At 38.4% G+C, this 23385-nt stretch overlaps 1 pseudogene across 1 annotated transcript; it reads left to right on the forward strand.

Moving 5' to 3' along the window:
- Positions 1-2181: 2181 nt before the first annotated feature.
- LOC144372264 (sorting nexin-21 pseudogene) lies at positions 2182-19496 on the forward strand (annotated as a pseudogene). The gene is made up of 4 exons (XR_013432300.1): positions 2182-2194; positions 10906-12352; positions 15348-15603; positions 19399-19496. The product of XR_013432300.1 is annotated as a sorting nexin-21 pseudogene (transcript).
- The last annotated feature ends 3889 nt before the right edge of the window (positions 19497-23385 follow it).

The following is a 23385-nucleotide window of genomic DNA, read 5'->3' on the forward strand; positions in this document are numbered from 1 at the left end:
GAACATATTGTAGACTTTTGTTGTGGAATATGGTAGCTGCTAGACACATGTAGCTATTTAAAATTAATTGAAATTAAAAGAAATAAAACACTTAATTCCTTTACCTTACTGGCCTCATTTCCATTGTAAGTGTTAAGTGTTCTAGTCTGAAGGCACAGAATGTCTTTTTATCATTTATATCTTCTTTAATTTTTTTGCTTCCATGATTAAATCCATTCCTGAGTGTTTTATTCTTTTTGCTGCAGTAATAATTAAGGTGTTTTCTTAATTTCTTTTTTGGATTGTTTGTTTGTAGATATGCAACTGATTTTTGCATGTTGATTTTGTGTCCTACAAGTTTGCTCAGTTTGTGCTATGTTTTTGAGGATCTTATTATATATATAAAATAATGATATCTATAAACAGACAACTTGACTTCTTCTTTTCCAATATGGATGCTTTATATTGTTGTATTCTCTTGCCTAGTTGCTTAGTCTAGAATTTCCAGTATTGTATTGAATAGAAGTGTTGAAAGTGGGCACCCTAGTTTTGTTCCTGATCTTTGAGAAGTTTTCAGTCATTCACCATTGTGAATGACTGGCTTTATCTATATGGTCTTTATTATGTCCAGTTAGTTTCCTTGGATTCTTAGTTTATTCTCCTGTCTTATTTGTATTTTTTACTTTTGAAATATGTTGATGTCTTATGGATTCAAAAAGAAATTAAGTAACAACAGATAGCAGGGAAACTAAAACTAAGTGCTAGCAAATCATAAACATTACCATATTATAAATGGACAACAGCACCACAGTTGATGGGGTGGGGTGAATGAAGGAAGAAACTGATATCAAGTAAACCTTAAGTCTTGTTACTTTATAGCCTCAGTTTATAGGGAAAAATCAACTGCCACCTTAAAGCAAATCTTGCACTTATCTGAGTATTTTTGATTTTTTTAATCTTTATTTTATTTATTTATTTTTATGTGGTACTGAGAATTGAACCCAGCTCCTTGCACATACTAGGTGAGCCACAGCCCCAGCGCCAGTAGTTTTGATTTTTATAGTGGTGTGGATACAGCAATTCTGAATGTATCATGTATGAATTATAGGACTGGCTGATAAGAAGTGTGTTGATAGTGTTGGAACCAGGGTTCTTATTGTAGAAAGATTGGATTGGAATTGGAGGCATTAGTATAACTCATGATTTTCATATATTCATATATGTGTGCATATGTACATATTATAATGCTAAAATTACAAACCCATAGTATGTAAACCATTTAATTCTATACATACCAGTTATTTCTTACACCTTCATAACATTGAGCCCTTCTGGTTCACAGATCTTGGTTTCTAAACACTGTTCTACATTAAAGGAGCTAGTGTGTCTTGGAGAAATAACCACTTATGTGACTGCCACAGGGGAAAATGCAAGATGAGCCTGGAAGAAAGCAAGTAAGTGATCATAAATGATGAAGGCATGTCATGTACACAGGGCTGACTTGAAGGAGCTCCAGTGGCCCTATGAGGGACCATTAGAGCATCACAGTGAAAATAAGAATGGATTGTATATGGAACAAGAAAGGAATTCATAATTCAAAGTAGATATTAAGTAAGTAAATATGCATATGAGTTTCTTAGGACTTCCTTAACAAAGTACTCCAAATGGATAATTTAATCACAAATTTATTCTCCTACAGTTCTGGAGGCTGGTCATCCAAACTCCATGTGTTGGAAGGACCATAGTCTCTAGGAAGATTCCAGGGGAGAATTACATTTTGCTTCTTCTAGTTTCTGGAGGCTCCTGGTGTCTTTGTCTTGTGATCACATCTGTCTGATCTCTGCTTCTGCCTTATATGGCCTTCTTCCCTGTGTGTGAATGACACGGGTCATTAACTTAGGGTTCACCCTGATTTCAAGGTGATTTTATCCTATATTACTTAACTCATTAGTACTACAAAGACTATTTCCAAATAAGGTTACATCTGAGGTTCTGAGTGGATATGCATTTGCAGGGACAACTATTTAACTCACTCAAAATATAAGTAAATGGAGACATGGGGAGGGATGGGCACTTCCATAGAGCAAAATGTCCACTAATAATGGGAGACAAGTTGGGAAAATTACATTTTGCAATAATAGTTGTATGGATTCGTTTGGACAAGAGTCATTAATGAGTGCTGATTCTAAGTAATGGGGGAGCATGTTTGATGTGGGTAAGCAGGAGGTGTGCATAGTCTCAAAGGACTTCCCTACTGAATCTTATTTGCAAGGGGACTGTGACTAAATCTATTCTGGTAAGAGCTGTTCTGTGCTTCCGAAATAGCACCTTAGTTGGTACTTTAGTTGGGAGATCCAGGTTAACATCACGTGTTCAAGCAGATGGACACTGGTTCGTCAAAGAAACACATGTTATTTAGGTTGTATTCCAGCTGGAGACAAGTGCCCAAATGTGATTTTGAGCAAAAATTGGCAAGACCAAAAGGAGGGGCATTTTTAGAAACAAGTGGCCTATAATACAAATTGTCAATGTCATTAAAGGATGAAATAGCTCAGGGTGGGTCCAACTGAAGGGGGAAGCAGCCCAATGCAGCTGTGCTGATGGGAAAGAATGTGCTGCTGTGGATGTTATTGGAACTGTTGATGAAACTGAAAAGTGGGTGAAAATTATTTGAAAGTGTCATCCAGGTTAGTTTTCCTGAATTTCTTAGTTGTGCAGGTAAGTTGTATAAGTAAGAGAATGTCCTTACCATTAAGAATTACGTACTGAAGTGTTGAGGGATCAAGGGGCATCCAATTCTCAGAGAATTCAGAAACTAAAATGTGTGCATGTGCATGTGGAAAGAGCTTGATGAGGCCTTTGGGGTGAGATGCGAATATGTAGTAAATCTGAGTAAGGAGTTTGTAGGAGTTTCATGCAGGATTCTTGCAACTTCTCTGTCAATTTGAAATTGTTTGAAAATGAATTAAAAATAGTAAATTGAGGGCTGGGGTTGTGGCTTAGTGGTAGACCACTTGTCTAGCACATGTGAGGCACTGGGCTTGATCCTCAGCACCACATAAAAATAAATAAAATAAAGGTTAAAAAAATGCTTTAAAACTTTTTTTTTAAAAAGTGGTAAATGATACAAATGTACAGCTCTAACTAGTGCAATGAAATAAATCATGACACATTCCTTTAGAAGATGCAGATTATTAGATTTTATGAAAAGTGATCTCACAGAGATTCAGGGAGGGGCAGGATCCAGGTGTCTTTGAGGCCAGATAATATTTCATTGAAGGGATTGAAAATCTCAAAGTCTTAGTCTGTTGTCTGGATTGCCAGAACTTTACTTTTTCCCCCTTATTTTTTTTTTTACAGAAAACTTCCATATATTTAAAATTAGAGTATTACAGTGACCCTGCTGTGGGGCATCTCTGGATATAGGTTGTTTTGATGTAGACTGAAGTAGCCATCTTTGTATAGTTCCAGAACCTCAGAGTTTACTACATGGATTTGAAATACTTTTACCTTATGTAAGTGGTCACAAAAATCTGAATCATCTTGATATTCTGACACTAAAGCAAAATACAGGAAATCTAAAAGAATGTGGAAACAGGATTAGAGGTGTCTTTTGAAATGCAGTATCCAGTTTTTAGGGCTATTAAGATGGAGTCACATTTTGACTTTTTCATAAACAGAATATTAGAGTGTTATGTGTTGAATTGAGGCCTTCCTGAGGCAAGGGTGGGGAGATATGTTGAATTGCCAACTCCCAGTACTTTAGCTTGTGATCTTATTTGGAGAAAGAGGTTTTACAGAGGTGATAAATTAAGATGAAGTCATTAGGGTGGGCTTTGATACAATAGAACTGTGTCTTGTAAAAGGAGAAGTGGACACAGATACACTCATGTGGAGGGAGGTGATATGGAAGAAGGTACTGAAGGTGACACAAGGGGACAGGGCTGTCTAAGTTAACAAGAGTGTGGCCTGACACTGTCTCTCTAAGTGCCCTCTGAAGAAGGCAATTCCTTGATCTGAGACTTGTGGTCTGCAGAACTGTGAGACAGCAGGTTACTCTTGTTAAAGCCTCCTGGTCCACGGTACTGGTTATGGCAGCTTTGGTAGCCCTTTTCTGATGCTATATCATACTGTAGCTCAGTGGGAGAGCTGGTACCTGGCATGTGTAAGGCCCTTGGTTCCATCCCCTGTATCTGTTCCCAACCTATAAAAGAGGATAAAGGATTATTTGTCTCATGTTTCTGTGGGTTGGAAAGTCTAAGAACGTGGTGCCTGCATCTGATGAGGGCCCTCTTGCTGCATCATAACACAGCACACACATCACTTGCTGGGACAGAGCAAGTTTGCCAGCTCAGGTCTCCTTTCTTCTTCTTGGAAAACCACCAACACTCTCCTGGGGACCACACCCTCAAGACCACATTTAATCCTACCAAAGGCTCTTGTACAAATGTCATCAGTATATGACTTTGGGGATTAAATTTTCAGTGCTTGAACTTCTGGGGGACACACTTAAAACACAGTGAACTTACCAACACTCTCCTGGGGACCACACCCTCTAGACCACATTTAATCCTACCAAAGGCTCTTGTACAAATGTCATCAGTATATGACTTTGGGGATTAAATTTTCAGTGCTTGAACTTCTGGGGGACACACTTAAAACACAGTGAACTTACGTGCATGCACATACACATAATGTGAGTGCTTGCTCAGCAGATACTGCTTGCTATGGGTTTTACTTTTAGAATTTCTGCACAAGAATTTACTTGATCAGAGGTTCCACTGAAGTGTCACTTTGTTGAGTGCTTGGGCTCTGGGGAGGTGAGCTGACTGAGTCTGGCCCTCAGCATTGGTCTTCCCAATGAGGGCCAGCCTAGCTGGAGGAGGAATATGCCATGTGGAGCAGCTGGGGTTGTGGGCAAGGACTTCAATATACCCCAACCTGACATGGACATCACTTGGCATTAGAGGGCACCTCTGTTTTCCTGGAGAGCATGTTATCCTGTGCTCACCCTGGCATTCACTGGGCACCCCTGCTTTCAAGGCCTGTTCTCTGGATGTCATTGATCAATTGCCCATCTGCTCCTGAACCCTCCTCTGGCTTTTATCTCAGGAGAGATTGGCCTTGATTAGGTTTTGGTACTTTGATTGAGGTGTGTGATTCCACGGTGGGGTCTCCCAGATATCAGAGCTGGACAGGAGGCTCCCCAGAGATCATGCTGGTGGGAAGACAGCCTCATGGCACCTCCATGTCCTCCCAAGGCCTAGCTCCCTGATGTCAGTACTTCTGCCTGACTTTTGGCTTTTGCTTCTTTTATAGGGACTTGGGCAAAAGCAAAGACAAAAGCCAATAAAAGCAAGGATCCTTACCAGGATGGGATTATGGGATTGTCAGCCTGTGTGATTTGGGGGCTGTTAGCCTGTGTGATTTATGCAGGACCTGGAAACATTTGAAGTAGAAGCTTATATAGATAACTCAAAAAACTGATACATTTTCAAAATGACCATTTTCTCTAAACCCTAATTTTGAGACATTAGAATCTTCCATTTTGATTTGACTCCCCCAATCTGCTGAAAATGTTTGTGTTCAAAACAAGGTGCCTATTTACTGTAAGGCCCTGGGACAGAAGCATCTCTGTGGGGACAGTGCTGTTCCTATACTACTAGCTCTTCTAAGTTACGTCTACATAAGATGAAGAGTCAGATGCCCTTGGAAATCTCCACTCACTGCTGTCTCCAATGTGAAATATTGCTGTTGTATATTAAGATTGCTGAAGCAAAAATTAGTAGGACCAGGTGTAATTTTCTTCTCTGGCATCATTGTAAAATATTCAGTAGTCATTGAATTAATTATCATTAATAATTTGATAAACAATACTTCTTTATTATATATTTTATTTATTTATTTGTTTATTCATTTTTTATGTGGTCCTGAGGATCGAACCCAGGTCCTTGCCCATGCTAGGTGAGCGCTCTATCACTGAGCCACAGATCCAGCCCCAAATAAATAATACTTCTATAAAAAAACTTTATGAATTCTGAAATGCTTCCAAACTACATGAATTATTCACAGATATTTGTTTTTAACACGTGAGAGGACAACAATTGTAAACACCATCCACTTCATCACTTAGGGAAGAAAAAAACCAAGATTGGTGCAAATAAGCATATAAGAACATCTGAATATCAGAATCACAGTTAGGCTAAAGTAATTTTTATTTCTCAGCATAATTACCACTTATACAGTGATTCTATGAAAAAAGAACTCTCAGTTTTAGTGTGCACAGGTTCAAATGTACTTAACGTTAGGTTTTTGAAACATTGACATGTTTTCTGAAGGAAAATCTCTGATTAGCTGTAATGTACTTTAGAGAGAAAAAAAAGCATAATTATTTTTCATCACTTAAACTGATTTCAGATCAGACTGTTAGGAATATTCTTGCAGGTATTTTTATGCATCAAATTCATTTTTATGAAAACCTTAAACCTTGTCTCAGTATTTGCATATATTGTAAGGCCATTTTCATCAATAGCCTGTTGCTTATCCTGACATAAAACAGTTTTACAATATTCAACTTCTGATTTTTTAAAAAAGTTTTTATCTACCTATCTACCGACCTGCCTGCCTACCTATCTACAAATATTTATTTTTCCCAGGTGAAATCTTAGAAATTTGGAAATTCCTGCAGCTGAGAAAAATATATTTGGCTTGATCCTCCCAATCTAAGTAAGACAGTAAGAGAGTTTTCCAGGCCCCTGACCCCTTTTAGAATTACTTAATCTGCCTATCCCCTCAAATGAAAAACAATTCTGGACAGACTTCCTTGGTTGACTACAGTCCCTCAGTAATACATTTGTTCTTACTTTCATCAATACTTTGAAATTCTGTGCATACAAAATTGCATATAAATAGTATCTTTCCTGCATGCATTATTTTCTGAACTAGATTTAAAAATTTTTCAGAATATGCATGTATTTCATTCCTCAACACATCAAAATGGAACCTATTCTCTGGATTGAAAAAGAGAATGTATATAACCCCTCCCCCCCCGAACTTTGACTTTTATTGCTCCTTTCACAATGACAGTTTGAATGCCATCCGGTGCCTATTCTCAAGGCTCACTCATAGAGTGTGTGGACCAGGAAGAATATCTGGATTCGGGAGGAATTTTGTGTACTTAAGGATCATTTCTGTATTAGTAGGAAAGAGTTTGGGGACTAGTTTTTAATTCCAATATCTGTCATTCCTGATGGCTGGTGACATATGGAGGTCTCTGAGAACTTGTGAACATGAAGTGTGCTCACCCCACTTAACGGGCTTTCCATCCATAATCAAGCAGATTCCCAGTGTCCTAACTACTTTGGACTCCAGTTCTGAACCAAAGGAACTAAAGCACTGGCATAATTCCAATGGTCTAACATATACAATAGAGAGGATGTGGAATCCCTATTACAGCACATTCCAAATTCATAAGCTTGGCACACAGAATCCATGTTATGCAGAATCCAGCCCCACTGCATCCCCGTCCACCTGTGCCCTTACTTGCCTCTAAAAGTACATGCTGTGCAAGAATCTCACATTGTCCCTGTATGCAGCCATCCTATGTGGGTAGGCTTTGCACCATTTAGCATGACTAAAGCTTAAACCACTTTGCCAGATTAAACTGTTTAATTCCATAACTCTCAAACCCCAGTCCAATATACAATGGAGAAGAGCAAGGGTGATTTCTGAGATCTTGTATGTTTTAATTCACCATGGATTGGAGTGATATACTATGATTATATTTTGCCATAACAAGGTCCAAAGGGGCACATGACTCTTGGTTCTAGGCTAGTATATTTACTTCATACACATAGGGGACTTATGCCAAGTTCAAATGAAAGCACTTTTGTTTTTACATCTAGAGCTCCTTTCCAATTTTAACATTGTATTCAAGAATTACTTTATACATCCAGCTTCTGGCCATTGCCTTAACTCAGATATGTCATGCATTTATCTGGATTCTAATGTTGCCTGTAAAATTATTTCTCAATGGTTAAGAATTCACTTTTAATTATAAATAATGTGGTAACACTACAAGAGCAGTTTCCATTTAAGTGTTGCAGGATAGCAAATTAGTGCCCATCAATTGAAACTCTTTTTAAATTGCATTTGGTATGAACTTAAAAACAATAATTGATTTTATAATTAATGCTGTCTCAAGTTCCCTTCAGTGGAGTAGATTCACACAGTAGTGTTTCCTTTTTAAGATCACAGCATTTGTGAACTGCCTTACATATTTTTGAGAAAAAAATATAGTATCTGAAGTCCAAATGACTGAAAACATTTAGCTGAATACATACTTGTTTGTTTATTATAAAAAAAAACCCTTCTTGTGAAGTATCTGGGTTTGAACTTCCAGAAAACCTGGAACAAACACAAAACCTGTTTTTCAAGATTTATTTAAGATTTTATTCCAAAATCTATGAATTCAGTTAGAAATAAAAGTTAATGCACTGGGGCTGGGGTTGTGGCTCAGCCATAGAGCACTCAACTAGCACATGCAAGGCTCTGGGTTTGATCCTCAGCACCACATAAAAATAAATAAATAAAGGTATTGTGTCCAATCTCAACTAAAAAATAAATAAATATTTTTTAAAAAGCACTGTGGATATAGCTCAGTGATAGAGCACTTGCCTAGCATGTTGAAGGCCCTGAGTTCCATTTCCAGTACCACGCACAATTAAAAAAAAGGAAAAAAAAAGTACAAGCAAAAGAAAAAGGCTATGATTTAAAAGAGTGTACTGGGGAAGAACTCAAAATTTTAACCAACTGAAGTTTTTTTTTTTTTGTTTGTTTGTTTGTCTTTCCAGTTACATGTCTAAGAGCCTATTTGGCCTGGCAACAGAAAGAATCAAGTATATTGCTTCCTGGTTTTAAAATAATGCAAAATCTTGTTATTCCACAGAACCTCTAGAAAATCAAAATTCTGGAGGAAGAATTGTTGCTGTCTTCTCACTGACTGTCCTGTTCAGCACCTTATGAAGAAAAGGTTTTCAGCCTGCTTGAAAGGCAAATTTTAATCATCCCAATTCTTATTTTCACCTAGCCACTGAAAACTTCTATTCAAGAAAAGTGTTATTACGTGTAACTACTACCACTAAGAGGAAGAAGCTAGGCTCCACTGTTTGTGGATTCTCCCCAGTTTGATCAAACTGCATAAAACCCATTTTTCTTTTTTCTATTTTTTTTTTTGCCTATTTGTTATGCAGGCAAGTAGATGAATCCAGCCAGCCAACATTCAGGCAAGGTTCATGGTTCAGGCTGCCAGAAGGAAGATTCCAAATGAGCAGTATGGTTCTAAAATTGTAACCAATATCCCTTAAATGAATTGCCAGGTACATTTTACAGGATCAGCATACTTTTGTAAAGAACCAGTATATAACTTTATTTCTTGGCTTTTATCATATTTCTTGGCACACAGTAGGTATTTAATAAATTCTTCCTTCTTGGATTAAACTGACCAGGACTTCAGTTGGAGAGTATTTTGTACAAATCTTAAAATTTCCGTATCTAAGTTATGTCAACTGTGACATATATTGAATTCAAAACATTTAAAAAACTGAATTCATTGTAAAAAGAGAACAAAGGGGTCTTAATTTTCCAGGTGGGTGTGTAAGGATAAGTGATAAGTGGAGGCAGAAAAGCAGACTGAGAAAAGGGTTTCTCTCCAACTACCAGGAGAGGCTCCCCCTTTTAGAATGCATTACTGAAGACATTCCTATCCCTGCTTAAATAAGCATGTTAGTAAAATTCAACAAGCCACCACATTCAGAAATGTGAATTCTCAGAAAGAATCCACAAATTAGAAGTTGAGGACATATCTGAGTTAGAAGAAAATAATGTCTGTAGATTTGTCAAAATTGTACAATTCCGTGCAGTAAAATTCAAAGAAACAGGCACAACAATGGTTTCTCTGATGCACACAGCCAGGAAAGTCTTTTCTACATGCTGAAACATTTGCCTATATAGGAGTCAGAATTCAAGAAACCTCTGGCTAAAGGGCTGAAGGGTAGTGAGACTGTACCTGGTTAGCCAACCCCAGGACCCCAGCATGAACCTGGGAACCCTGAAGGTAAAGCAATAGTCCTCAAACATGGAAATGAATGTAAGTCACCTGGGACATTTTAAAAACTAACAATTCCTCACCTCCTCAACTGAAATTTTGACTTGCTAACTGAAGCTTACTCTGAGCCCCACCAAACCAGGGCACTTAGGGTTCAGTGGAGGCTATTTTTGTACTAAATACTCAAGGAAGTCAAACCATGAACTCCAAAGACGGAATTGCACAGATTTGGGTCCTCAATCCCCACATCTCTGCAGTGATGGACTCTTGGACTAGGCAGGGGAGCAGCTCCCTGCAACATATGTCTTTGCACAAGGTTAGTCTTGGTATCTAAAGTGTGCTCTGTGGTTGAGGTTGGCACTACTACTGGACAGAGTGGGGCAGTGAGAAGACACAATGCAAAACCCCAAATCCCAGTCAAGGGAGTTCTTGGGAGTCACAACTGGGACTATTGGCTGTTGACTCTTTATTAGTAATGATTTTGCCCTTAATACTCAGTTTTAAAGATTTTTAACTATCCATAGCTCACCAGCTGGAGAATTATCCTGATTGCATAAATTTGATATAGCAATTTCAAAGGGCATACAATCTGTTAGTCTAAACGCAAAAGTTACTGGATTCCATAAAACTCTCAAATTCCATATTCAAAATGTTAAAAGGCAATCAAGCATGAAATTGAAAAAAGTTTTTGTTCACAAACTTGTTCACATGAATAACCAAAATTTTGTAACTGTCAAAAATTCTTTTGGCAGGGGTCCTCCTCCTGCCCCAGCCCTGGACCTAGTGTAGTCCACTACCCCCAGGATGCCATGGCCTCCTAGCTCGGCGGGGGGGCCCAGAGGCTGAGCAGTTCCCAGAGACCTCCTAGCTGAAGGATGACGCTGCCGAGGAACTGTCCTCCTGTCTCAGCTGCACCCTCAGCTTCACCAGCGCTGAGCACCACAAGGAGGCCCGCCTGGACTCCCAAGGACAGACACTGCGAGAAGACAGAACAGACTCCCCCACCTGATGGGCAGCGAGGCAGTAAATTCCTGGTCCGGGAGCTACAGGATTTCTGGAAGAAATCCCAATACACTCTGGTATCCCGGCAGCTGCTCTTTGAGGTGACCAGCACCAGTGTAGTCAAGGACCCTCCCTCCTACTCTATACCCTCGCCATGATGTGTCCAGGGCCACCAGATCGCCAGCCAGCCCAGATCTCTTGCAGCTACTCAGACTTTAAGCAGCTGCACCGAAACCTGCAGCTGAAGTTCTGGGACCAATAGATGCCGTCTCCTTCCCCCGTGAGCGCCCGCGCCAGAATTTTACCGTGGATACGATTGCCCGCCTTAGCAGAGCCTTTGGACAGTTTTTTTGGGCCACCTACAAGCTGTGCCTGAGCTACGCCATGCCCCAGACCTGCAGGACTTCTTCGTGCTGCCAGAGCTGCAGCAGGCACAGAGCCTCACCTATACTGGCTTCTATCCTGAGGCCCTGGCACTCTAGGCCAATGCATGACAGCTCCAGACCCAGCTGGATGCCCTCCTGGGGCCCAGACCATTCTCTGCTGACCCTAGCTGGGCTGGCTGTGTGCCACCAGGAGCTGGAGGACCCTGTGGAGGCCTGGGCCTGCTGTGAGAAGGCCCTGCAGCTGTTGGGAGAAAAGAGCTCCCATTCTTTCCTGGCACCCTTCCTAGAGGCCCATGTCCAATTCCCCTGGTGCCTAGGTCTGGACAAATGCCACTCAGAGTCCCTGCTCCAGGCCCCTGTGCCATCCCTCAGTCTCAAAGAATTGCTGCTCATCAAGGAGGTGCTGGGCTAACCCTCACCTAGCCTTAAAGCCCCTGTGGGGAGAAGGGCTGCCCCAGGATTTGGGGAGCAGGGGACTGAAGAGGAGGACATGGAAAGCAGCTAGAAGGCTGCAGGGTTACTGAGAACCCCCAGAAGTTCCACAGAGAATTTGCAGTGGACAGAAGAAATTTTGTTTTGACTTGGGCTGAGGACAAGCTTTGGCTGGGGATTGGTACCCAGGGAATGGTACAAGGAGGAAGTCTGACACAGCCCCTCTAGCTTATTCACAGCCAGGGGCCATTGCCCAGGTCAGGATTAATGTGTTCTTTTCCATGGGCCTCTAAGCCATCAAGTCAGCCTGACTGAAGTCTTGCAGTTGAGAGCCAGAGGAAGGGCTGTATTTCTGGCCCAAAGAAATTAAAGACCAGCCACTCCAGGAAAAAAAAAAAAAAGAATTCTGTTAATTATGGTACAATAGAAACCCAAACACATTTCAAAGGTGCATATGTATATTTGTGTGTGTGTGTGTGTGTGTGTGTGTATGTATATACATATATATGTGTGTGTATATCTAATAAATGCTAAATTAACTTAATCATTATTATAATCATGTTGATTTAATCATTCCACATTAAAAATATTGTACCCTATAAATGTATACAATTATTATTTGTCAATTAAAAATAATATAATTTTAGTTTTTTTTTTGTCACTGTGACCAAAGTACCTGACAACAACTACTTAGAGAAGTAAACATTTATTTTGGCTCATAGTTTTAGAGGTTCAGTCCATGATTAGCCAATTCCATAGCTCTGGGCCCAAGGTGAGGCAGAGCATCATGGTGGTGGAAGGCATAGCAGAGGAAAGCAGCTCAAGACTTGACAGCAGGTAGGAGAGGGAGAGAAAGCATATTTCTCTTCCCAGGTATAAAATATAAACCCCATAGTCATGGCCCCAGTAACTTACTTCTTTCAGTCATACCCTAACTGCTGCCTGCAGTTAGCACCCAATTAATCTATATCAGTGGATTAATCCACTTATTAGATTACAATCCTCATACTGTAATCATTTCACCTGTAAACATCCTTGCATTGCCTCACACATGAACTTTTGGGAGTCATCTCAGATCTAAACCATAACAAATATTAATTTTAAAAACCATAGTTTTATTCTATAAATGTTGCTCCAAATGCTACCTCATAGAGCAACATATTTATTGTGTGAATAAATAATCTATTTTGAATAAACTTTAGATAAAAATTTTACCCTGCAATACCTCAGTTTTCTCCAGTAAAAATAGAAGGAAATTATTTAATTCCCTCTCTTTTATATTATTGTAGAAATATTGGGAAATTGCTACACAAAGTTTTTAAAATGTAGAAAAGACCTGAAAGAGTTCAGGTGGTCATTTATGTAGAGGGACATTTTTCTAAGTGACCATATGACTTTAAATACAAGAATTTAACAACTGTACTATCATATTTGGTCCATAAATTTATAACAACTTGAATTTTCAGGATAAGACAAAGGCTGCATGAGAATTTGTTTTCATTTTTATTATCTTAGAATGAACGTTTGGTAATTTGAGCATTTTGATTGAGGAGAATTAAAGCAATATAAAAAAACATTCCAAAGCTAGACTCCCTATTAAGCTAGAGACTCCCTACTTTATACTAAAATAGGAAAAAAATGTCATTGCCAAGATATAGGTATTTGGTGTTTCAAATAATCAACTAGAACGTTCTAAAACTGTCCATATAAATTTTCTTGCATTGTTTTGTGATATAGATGTACTTCTGTCTGTTGCTTCCTCCCTGTCTCCCTGCCTCCTTCCTTCTACTTTGAGAAAACCAGGAACAATTCCCTGCTAAATGTGGGCATGTTCCTGGAGAACAGACTCCTGTGAGGCGCTCCATCTGGGAAGGCTCTTGTTTCTAATGAAGCATATGATTTTCCTCAGGGCTGTGTCTTGTGGTCACAGTCTCTTCATGGAAGGAAAAACTGGATTTGGGGACTATGATATGGTTTTATGTCAGCTGCTCAGAGCAAGTGCAATCAATCCATTCCTAGCAAGAATATTTATAAATGAATTCGTCATAAAATATCATTTCCTTTTCAACCAAAAAGGGACAGTAATTTCTTTGATGTATTAAAGAAATGCATAAAAATCTCATAAAGAAAAAAGGAAGAATTTTATTTTATTTTTAGAATTTGGATTCATATGATACTGAAATTTTTAATTTAACTAATTTATGGGAAATTATTTCTAGTTTAATACACTGGGTTATTGTCAAAAAAAACCTTAGTTTTCTGACTTTTCTACCATCTAGCCAACAGGCAGAGTGGGAGGATTCAGGGTATTTCACCAACCGGCCACAAGATTCTCTGTCTCTGATTTTCCCTAGAATGCTTCTGCTCCTAGTATGTAGTACCCCTCCAGACATCAGACTCTCATTATAGCTCCTCTATTTAATGCAATGTTTACCTGAAATTATTTAAATAGTAATAGAAAACTAAAAAATTTCCATGAAACAATCACTTCCCTTAGACAGGTGTACATATGCTTGTAATCCAAGGAGCTCAGGAGGCTGAGGTCGGAGAATTGGACCACACCTATTTTTTGTACTCACTTTCTTAATTGTATTTTTGGATCTGTAGTTTCTTCTTCCAGTCACCATTATATTTTCAGCCTTCTGCATATTCCATGTGTTAATTTACTCAGTCAACAGGTTTTTAAAAATTACAGCACATTTGCTATATTCTAATAAGTCAATATGCAGGTGGGAATTATTATTTGGATAAACCTAATTATTTCCACTTTTATTTAAGAAGAGAAAGACCTAATATTTTTGTTATTAATTTTATACCATTATATTATTAATTGGATATACTAATATTGTTGCTAAATAGTAGATGATAATACACTTATTTTTCTTCTTTGCTCCTCCTATGTAAGCATCTCAACTATATATTTGCCTTGCCAAAATAAGCCCAAAGGATAAATTTATTGAGAGAGATTTGGAAGAACCAGTTTACTCCAACAAAATGTATTTTTGATTATTTCAAAGGCTGCTAAAAATAAAATGGCAAGTGCCTGGGAGTAAATATTTGAAAAACATCCAAATAATTTGTGACTTTTTCAGTTTTTTTTTTTTAAAAATTATAGTTGCATATGGACACAATACCTTTATTTTATTTATTTACTTTCATGTGGTGCTGAGAATCAAACCCAGTGCCTCACATGTGCTATGCAAGTACTCCACCACAAAGCCTCAATCTCAGCCCCATCTTTTTTAGTTTTTGTCCAAACTCATGAAAAAAATAAATAAATTGCAATGGTAATATTGAGAGTCACTTAATTTGTTAATGTTTTTAAAGGAAACTTAATTGACCAAATTGTAATCCCACAGGTCAATTAATTGTACCACAGAGTAAGTAGAAAGGGAAAGACTGTCTGAATTTTCATCTATGCCTGTGTGCATCTGTGTGTGCAGGTGCTCAGAAATTATGAAGGAGTTTACACTGTATGTAAGACATGGCCCCAGGTGCTGGGGAGACATAACTATGAATGTGGATGGTGACAGAAACTCGGCTTGTCAGAGGTGCCTGAGCTGTAAGAAGACATACTGGAAAACTTACCAAGGTGGAACAGCAGCTCAGAACCAGAGAGGAGGGAATAGAGATCCCACAGAAGGAACACACTCCAAACCACAGGAAGGCAAGATGTTCCAAGAGTCCACTGGGGGTGGGGTGAGTACAGACTTGTAAAGGGATGCCAGCGTGGCTGTGTGGTTGTGGTTGAGGCCAGGCTGGGAGCAGTGGTAAAGAGAAGGGGCCTTTCAGGGAATGTGAGGGTGTTTCATGAGATGTGAATGAACATGTGAGTCCTGCCCAGGAAAGTAAGGTCATCAGGTAAGTAACCTTTAGCAAGATTACAGTAGCAACAGGACAGCAAATGGATTAAGAGATGAATTGGAGACAGGAAAACAATGAAGACAACAGTGTAAGTACCAGAGATATGGAGAGACTGAACAAGCCTGTGACAGGATGATTGAAGAAAACCAGAGCAAATTCAGGAGATGGAACTCTACCCCATCCTTCATCATCAGTCAGTGTTGTTCTCTCTAGGGACCCACACCAATGTCTCCTTGCACATTAAAGTGAAGATGGCATCCCTGTAACAGAGATACATTCACCTAGAGGTTAACACTCACTAACCTATCAGGAATGTTGCAGGATCCATGTTGGTGGCCAGACATCATATGTTGTACAAGACTTGAAAAAAATAAAAACATTCTGATAACAAGCAGCACATGTACCCAGGGTTTATTATCCTGACACAGACAATTAGACAATGTCCTGGAGAGTTTCTTCCAGCTCATAGAAAATATGTGAAGTTGAAAGAAGATTTAAGCTGCTTATGACAAGTTGATTAAAACAGCTAAAATCTGAGGGATTTTATTATTTACAGAGATGATATTCTAGAAAACCAAAATAGAGCAATATGCTATAGTAAGACTTTCTGACTTTGTACAGACATCTTTTTAACATCCCTATTTTGTAATATTGTCATAATAGCATAGTACTAGTGAAAATATTTCTGATAATGTAAATACCTAGTGCCAATACTTTGCCCTAAAATATTGTTTATTATTCTACATAAGGTTATGGACTATGTTTCTGATTTTATTCTTTAAGTCAATAGGAGCTAAATTAGCTAAAATTCATTGAGAACTTACTTCTAGGTTCCAGGCACAAGATTATACACACACACACACACACACACACACACACACACACACACACATATATATATATACACATACATACACACACATATATATATATATATACATACATACATACATATATATCTCCTTTATACTAATTCTATTAGGTAGGTATTACCTATATTTTCAGAGATGGGGAAACAGACACAGAGAGGAAAAGTAAGTTACCTGAGATTACACAGATGGTGTGAACCTGTGGAACCAGGCATCTGCTTACACCCACACCATTCCTATCAGAAAGTGTGATTCATCATGTTAGCACATCATGAAATTGCTGCTGGAATCATCTCTATAGCCTCCATTATACCCCATCTATGGAATTCTGAAAATTAAATTAGAAAGCATCTTCATTTAAAAATAGAAATACTCTCTAAGCAATATCATCAGCATGTTATGGTGTCAGTAATGGTTTTGTTGAAAATGACCAGCCAGGAACAGACTCATAATCCCCCAGCACAGACCAGCAGTGTAGAGTCTACATAATGGGAACTTCCTTTTGCTCTGACTGGTTAAAGGAAAGTCTGTGGTTTTCAATCCCAGAGGCAATTATAGCCCAAGTAAATTTAGCCTCCTGGGTATCAAGGAGTGAAATGGATACAATGACCATGCTGAAATGTAATAACCTTCATCCACCTGCACATCCCCTGCCCTGCATTTTCCTTTCTGGTCCCCAGCCCCACCCTGGTTTTTCTCAGGCTTGTACATCTTGTATTAGATGCTGCTTTGAGTACCAATTAGACAATGCAAACCAGGATTCTGGATAACTATGGTTACACACTGCTCCCAGGCACCCTTGCCACACTGAGTAGAATCTAGCCTGGCTTAGATTCAATTTGGAGTCTCAGGTGCCTGGATACAATATTTTTGCCTAATACTATTCTAAGTCCTTCTCTTTCTGCTCTTTGGTGTTGGGGTGGTTTGCTTGACACTGTTCTTTCTCAGCTCCACTTCAGGTGCTCCTTCACCATTAGTAACATGTGCCATGATTCTTACGAATGCTTTGGACTAGAAATTATGCCATGCATTTTACTACTAAAAAGGAAATGAATAACTCAAAATTAGCCATCTGACCAATGGGTCAACAGTTGAAAGTTCAACTACAAAATATTTCAACTACAAAATATTTATGAAATTCACATGGGAATTCTGCATTTCACACACATTTTCAAATAGCATATTTAAATACATAGTCATATGTTGCTTTATGATGGGCACACATTCTAGGAGGTAAATCCTTAGGTGATTTTTTATCATTGTGCCAACAACATGAAAAGTGTATTTACACAAACCTAGATGGTATAATAGGCTATCATACTCATAGGCCATATGGTATAGGCCACTGAGCCTTGGACACAAAGCTGTACAGCATGTTACTGTACTGAATACTCTAGGCAGTTGAAGCACAATTGTATCTGTATATTTCAACATTAAAAAAGGTATGAAAAAAATTCAAGACCATAAGAAGTTTTTAGTTCCATCATAATCTATGGGACTACTTTCATATATGCAGCCGTCATTGATGGAAATGTCATTATGGGGTGCACGACTCTATTAGTTTCTTCAGGTATTGGGTAGTTACTTACTGAGTACCATTAGTGGGCCACCACTGAGACAAAGACATGTGGTTCTGTTTCAGAAAGTTTAGAATCTGAGAAGCAGACACATAACCAAACATCTTTTAAATAATCAGATAATCTGAAAACAAATGCTTTTCATAACATATTGAATTATCTAGTGAGTTGGTGCACTGTGATTTCTTGTCAAGGTGATATAGATGAAACGCCTGGTCAAGGATCAGGTCACAATAAGTTCCTGGTTCTACCACTAGTCGGTTGGAAGGAAATAACTCCTGTCAAGATTGTTGATTCTGAGGCCTGGCTGGGGTTGTGGCTCAGAGGTAGAAGCATGTGTGAAGCACTAGGTTCAATATTCAGCACCACATAAAAAAACAAATAAATAAAATAAAGGTATAGTGTCCATCTACAACTAAAAAAATACTTAAAAAAATACTGAACATCTCATATATGGGAAAAAAAAAGATTGCTAGGTCTGTCCAGATCATTAGGTAAGACCAGTCTTGCAACATGAGTGAAAAAAATGAAAATGGTATTTGGGGATATTACTTTGCAAATACATATTGAAAACTCACTATCTCCCAGATATTCTTTGGGGACAAACAAAACAAACATTAAGTCTGATTTCTTGGGACTTGATATGAGGGAATAAACAAATTAGTGCTTTGTGTTTCAAATGGCAATAAGGGCCAAAGTCTAAAATAAAGCATTTTCTCAGTCAATGTGGTTGGGCAGTTTGACCTTGATCTTGGAGATGCCAAACAGTATTTTGCCTGAGATCCAGTCAAAGTAATAAAGACAGAGCTGAAAAGAGGTTGACCCTGATGGCAAAATTTCATCACTTGGACCCAACTTTGAAATAAGTGTTATGATTTGTAAAAATAATTTGAGTTAAAGATTTCTCTTGTTTGCTTAAGTCCATCTGGTTGTGTTTCCTATCTCTTATAACTGGGAAAATGCTTGCTAGCAAGTTTGTAACTGTAAGGTACTTGTTGCTGCACTTTGAGTGAGTCAACCCCTGGAAAATCCATGTTGAAATCTGATTGCCACTGTGTTGGGAGCAGGGCCTTGAAGAAGCTTAAGTTGTTAAGATTGGAGACCGTCTTCCCCTCAGAAGTAGGTTTTCTCCTGAGGAGATTATTAAGAAGCAAAGCTGACCTCATATTTGGTCTCTTCTCCAGGAATACACTTGCCCTTCTACTTTTCTGCTATGTTATGATACAGCACAAGGCCCTCACCAGATGTGGACACCCAATCTTGGACTTTTAGGCCAAGAACTGTGAGTTAATAGACTTCATTCTTTATCACTTACCTGGTATTGGGTATTCTGTCACAGTAACAGAAGGACTAAGACACTAGCCATATCCCTACTCTTAACATCTATATTTCTTGCTATTCTCTATATACCCAATTAGTTTTGAAAAGATTAAGATGAAGTAGTCACCATCTTACAACTCCAGATCACTGAAACTTATAAATGGGATCACAGAGGAAAACCTAAAAGGGAGAAGATCTTAGGGGAAGCAGTGGGAGGAAGGGTACCTATTTGGCTAGTCATATCCAGGCAGTTCAAGCCAGATAATCCATGGTGTCACATCCAGTCATCCTCCATCTGAGAACATGGTGGAGGAGGATGCCCATGAATGCTCCCTATAGTATCTCTGAGGCAGGGGGAGCTTGTTTAATTCTTTCCTAGAGAATGGGATTCTGGTTATTGGTGTGTGTGTGTGTGCATGTGTATGTGTTTTTCATGTTGAGATGCATGCTATCTGACAGCTGTGCTTTCCCACTTTTTCCTGCTTCACTCATGGTGATGGTCACAAGAAAAATCCAGGAACTTAGAAGAAAAATCAATGAAATTAATTATTAATAGTGACATCAATCTCTCAAAGATTGAGTTTTCAGATTTACAAATCTGCAATTCACCATGACAAAGAATAATAAATTACTGTGATCAGAAGTTTATCCTTATGATACAGAAAAATCAAGCCTTATACTACAGTTCAATAAAGATCATTTCACTTTATCCAAATGGTGTTTGACTCTGAAATCTGTTGACTGTATTGTCTTCTATAGCTGACATTTTATTTCCCATATTTTCCCTTATATTTTAAGAAAGGAAATAGTAATTTGTGGTTTGTTCTCTTAAACTTTCTTAAATAAACCTTAAACTCTAGTCAATATGTCACCTTCTATCCCCAAATTTTGGGCTTCTTAGTCATCACTGTACATCTTACAGCATAAAAACATGTTCTGAACTGTCAAAGTTCACAAGCTGTTCTTATCAGAACATCCATGAACCAAAACAACACTGCAAAGATGCATAAAATCCCAGACACAGAGTACCTCCCTAGATTTATGACATTACACCTCTATATTTGTTTTTATTTTAATTTAGTACTACATTAAGTGCAGCAATTTTCTTATACTCAAGTTTTAGAACATAGAGAGTTTAGCAAATATAAAGCTATACAACAAATGCTCAACTCTGATACTCTCCAAACATCTGAAGGAAGGTCTACAGATACATACTATTTTTCTTAAGCCAGCCAACTCTGAGACAACAATAGTCAATAGCTATCAAAATATTTTCTTCCACAAGATATTTGATTTAAAAGATTTTTTTTGAACTGAATCTAATTATTGATTTGTTTTTGCTAATTGCATTCTCATAATTGCTTTATCTCTTGTTCTATAACCTGTAGCCCACCAGGCATTCCCTGGGGTAGTGCTGGGTTCACCAGAATCAGGAGGGGCACTGTATTGGACACTTGTACGCTAATGTGCCAGGATACAGAGAAGGTACCTCAGGCAAGTGAAGGCCACATTTCAACTGGTTGGGGGCACATGGTGGATCTTTATTGCTCATAGACTCAGAAACCCAGAATAGAGAATGTCCCTTTTGCATGGTAGCAAGTAAGAAACAACTACATTCCATATAAGTGGATTCTGCTCCAATCACCTTTGCCTTTCTTGTCCCTGTGGACTGCAGCAATTTACTCCACAGAGCTCTCTACCCATCACCTCTTCAGGACACACAGACAGACACAGAGGTGCACAGGTGCACAGGTGCACAGATGCACAGCAGAATCCCCAAGAAGGATCCCACTGGCAACTGGACCTGAACTCAGAACCCAGCCTGAGAGCCATTTACTGACTGTGGGGTGGCACACTGGGCTTGCGAGTTCCTGGAAGAGCCACAGCTAAACTTGGTTTGCATATCATTGTACCAACTGTAAAAATAAGTGGTCCCAGGAGTTCTCAGTTTTTGTTTTGTTTTGTTTTGTTTTCTGCCTAGACCAACCAATAAACTAGAAGCTACAAATCTCCCTTTTTATCTTGAATTCTTCCTTATCTTGAATTCTCCTGTTGACATCAGTGATGGTTTTATCACTTTGCCCATTAGTTTACCACTCCTAGAAATGCTGTATTCAGTTTAACTTTACCAAGCTCTTAGGCCACTCAAGGATTTATTGATGCTAACAAAACAAATGAGTTCCTTAAAAGTCTTGAGTCCTGCAGGCAGCACCCAATTTAACAACATCAGGAAGCAGGTCGCCCTGCACGACTCCAACCAGTGGATCTACTGCTTGCTTACATGTTAGAGAAATTCTCTCTTAGGTCTTGAACACCCCAAGAAATGAGAGTTACAAAGGAGCATGTGGGGACCTTCAACCTCAGCCAGAGTTCCAGGGACCACACAGGGCTATGAAATCATGACAGAAGATCCCAAACAAGGTCCACCAGCCCCAGGAATCAAGATATTACAAATTCCTTCTTCAGAGAAGATAACCAATAAGTCAGGTGATGGAACCACAAACCACACAGTTTCTGAAAGCCACATCCTAAAAAAAAAAGTTTCATAAATTTAAATATCTGACATTCATAGTATTCTCCCAAAAGAAATAAAAAAATATTATATTTGTTAGTCAAATCCCAAACTTTTTTCAGGTTTCTCTTCAAGAGTTAAATATAACTAACAGTCCTTCTGTGTACTTCATTCTGAAGTATGACCAAATAAAAATTTTTTAAAAGTCATAGCTCAGATAAGATATATATTATACTTCTTTAAAAGTTGTGGCTTTCACACCAATGTTTACAGCAGCACAATTCACAATAGCTAAACTGTGGAGCCAACCTAATATCCTTCAGTGAATGAATGGATTTATACACAATGGAACTGTACTCAGCATTAAGAAAGAACAAAATCATGGCATTTGCAGGTAAATAGATGGTGTTGGAGAAGATAATGCTAAGTGAATTTAGCCAATCCCCCAAAAACAAATGCTCAATGTTTTCTCTGATATAAGGAGGTTGACTCATGGTGGGGTAGGGAGGGAGAGCATGGGAGGATTAGATTAATTCTAGATAGGAAATAGGGGTGGGAGGGAAAGGGAGGGGGCAGGGGATTAGCAAGGATGGTGGAATGTGATGGACATCATTATCCAAAGTACATGTATGAAGACTTGAATTGGGTGTCAACATACTTTTTATACAAACAGAGATATGAAAAATTGGTATATATGTGTATTAAAAATTGTAATGCAAAAAAACAAAGTACATGTATAAAGGCATAAATTGGAGTGAACATACTTTATATACAGAGATACGAAAAATTTTGCTCTATATGTGTAATAAGAATTGTAGGGCTGGGGATGTGGCTCAAGCGGTATCATCCTCGCCCGGCATGCATGCGGCCTTGGGTTCAATCCTCAGCACCACGTACAAATAAAGATGTTGTATCTGCCGAAAAGTAAAAAATAAGTATTAAAAAATTCTCTCTCTGTCTCTCAAAAAAAAGAATTGTAATGCATTTCACTGCTGTCGTGTATTTAAAAAAAAATAATAATAAAATAAAAAAGTTGTGGCTTATAGCTTTGGAGGAAATGTGAATGTGGTTTTTAAACAACTGGTCTAATAATACAGTAATTACTTAGTTTGTAATTCAAAGTATTTAAAAATGACTACTGTTTATGCTTCAGTTATTTTAGTACATTGAAAATTCTCATTTTCAGGAATCTAAGGAAAATATTTTTACCTCCTATGGCAAACTGGCTGTTTTATTATTGAAAACTAATTTTTTCATTAACAAGAAAGGAAACACAGTAGAAAGCAACAATTTAAGACCACTTATCATTACACAATGCCTGTGTACACCTGCCAGGTAT

Source organism: Ictidomys tridecemlineatus (genome assembly GCF_052094955.1).
Source record: "Ictidomys tridecemlineatus isolate mIctTri1 chromosome 5 unlocalized genomic scaffold, mIctTri1.hap1 SUPER_5_unloc_3, whole genome shotgun sequence".
In the NCBI taxonomy this organism is placed as follows: Eukaryota; Metazoa; Chordata; class Mammalia; order Rodentia; family Sciuridae; genus Ictidomys; species Ictidomys tridecemlineatus.